Source organism: Chinchilla lanigera, unplaced genomic scaffold (assembly GCF_000276665.1).
Source record: "Chinchilla lanigera isolate Chin_1 unplaced genomic scaffold, ChiLan1.0 scaffold00158, whole genome shotgun sequence".
Classification (NCBI taxonomy): Eukaryota; Metazoa; Chordata; class Mammalia; order Rodentia; family Chinchillidae; genus Chinchilla; species Chinchilla lanigera.
The window spans coordinates 2203677-2205809 of NW_004955559.1; the positions used below are offsets into that span (position 1 = coordinate 2203677).

Consider the following 2133-nt stretch of genomic DNA (forward strand, 5'->3'; position numbering starts at 1 on the left):
CAGGTACAAAGTTCCTATGGTGAAAGTGATCATTATGCATGTTTAAAATACACCAATAAACTTAATTCATTAAAAAACACCTCCCAGAACTCAGGAGGCTGAGGCAGGAGGATTGACATTAGTTCAAGGCCACCTTGGGCTACATGGTGAGTTCAAGGCTTGTCTGAACTACATGGCGAAACCCTGTCTCAAAAAACCAACCAATGAACCAAATAAGAAAAAACCCAAACGCAAAACCAACCAACCAAACAAGCAAACAAGACAAAGGGACAACATAAATATGCATCCTTTTCTATATCAATTACAGAGAAGGCGTTTGGTCTTTGCCACATGCATGGCCCCATTTGAAAACTCTTCAAGGCTTTTAAAAGTTATTATACAGCTTTATTTTTTCCCTTTACATCTGTACAACCTAATAAATGTGTTCGTTATGTTTTAAAAACACTCAAATCTATTGATGAGATTGTTGTCATTAATATTAATTCGGTATATAAAAATGAGAATCTGAATGATTATTAAGCTTTTAAATTTCACAGAGAGGAATCGCAATATCAAGACCTGAATCAACGGATTCTCAGTGGCTGACAAACAGTCTGGATACTGAAGAGAAAGACTTCGGAATTAGATGTTCTATTTGGAATTCTTTGCCACCTTGTATGTGTCTCAGAACTTTCCTGAACCTAGATGTGTCTGTTTCTTATTTCTCTTTACATTGATCATAGTAAAATATATCTCTCAGGTATATTGTGAGAAACCAATAGATTAAGGCAGACAAGCCTCGTGTATACAGCCGGGTGCTTTGGAAGATTTCCATAAATACTAGTAATGTTTAGAAGCCACAATTGTTATTACTGAGGTAATATTAATAATTACAATAGTAATATAATATTTTACTGTACTATTGTGGTCATGCATGGCTTACTATGAGGATATGTTCTCCCGGGTTGCACTCATGGGTTCATTCAGTTCTTTCACCTCAACCTCCCAGGTAGACTACAAATTTGTGTCACCACACTGAGGTCTATTTAAAGCTGATGTCCACTTGGGTTATTTCTAGTTAAGGGGACAATGAAGAATACTAGGACTAAGTTACAACCAGCTCAGAAGAGAAGGATCCTCCCCACAAGTTTACATGCAAATGCTTCATTAGGTGATTTCATCTCTGTGCAATAATGATAGAGTCCTTATGCAAACTTAGCCACGACGTTCCTAGACAATACGACCTCACAGAATCGTGGTGATACACAGGGTCAGCCATAGGCAAGTGTTGTGCAGTGTATGAGCATATTTTAAGATAAAAGCACTAGAGACTGTATATCATACTTACAGTACATGCTGTACCAGACATCCTCACTTCTAGATGCATGAATGCTGAATTTCTGGCATGTACAATTAATTCTTGAAAATGAAACAATTTTGAATTAGTGAAAAAAAGTCACTGAGTTCGTTAATTAAAAATTCTTTTTTTACTTTTAAAGAGAAAAGAACAAACACAAAATAACACAAAGACAAAAACAAAACAACATAAAAACTATAAAAATGATACAGAATTTCAAAGTAGTTGCTCAGATTACCAGATATCAGCATGTAAGACTGATCAAACAATCAGACATTAACCATTCCTTTCAATAAACCAGTAGAAATTAGCAGTACAATTATCTTAGCTCTCTTGTGTATATGTATGTATATATTTCCCTTCCTTCTTTCTTCTTTCCCTCATCCCAGTCATCCTTTCCTATTAAGCAGTTTCTTTCCCTTTCACAATATCTATTGTACCTTTCAGTTTTTTTTTTTTTTTGGTACCGGGAATCGAACTCAGGACCTTGCGCTTGCCAGACAGGTGCTTATGCCACTGAGCTATATCCCTGGCCCTACCTTTCAGTTTTATTTACTCTTTCAGGTTCTTATACTAGAGAGACAATTCATTATTTACACATGTGGGTCTGATTTATTTCACTTATGAGTATGGTCTCTAGTTGCATTCATAATACCGACAAAAGCCTAGAGTTTATCTTTCTTTATAGCTGAGTAATATTCCATTGTATAAAACTACCACATTTTAAAAATTCTTAATGAATAAATGACATTCTTTCAGAACAATGAATAAATGATATTCTTTTAGAACAAATAATC

General features: G+C 35.1%; 1 long non-coding RNA gene across 1 annotated transcript in view; it reads right to left on the bottom strand.

Moving 5' to 3' along the window:
* The window catches only part of LOC102012811, a 10012-nt gene extending 8630 nt beyond the window's left edge, over nt 1-1382 (bottom strand). Inside the window, exon 1 of the long non-coding RNA XR_265004.2 lies at nt 1328-1382. This is a non-coding gene — a long non-coding RNA (uncharacterized LOC102012811). The remainder of the gene's footprint in view (nt 1-1327) is intronic.
* Between the last annotated feature and the right edge of the window lie 751 nt (nt 1383-2133).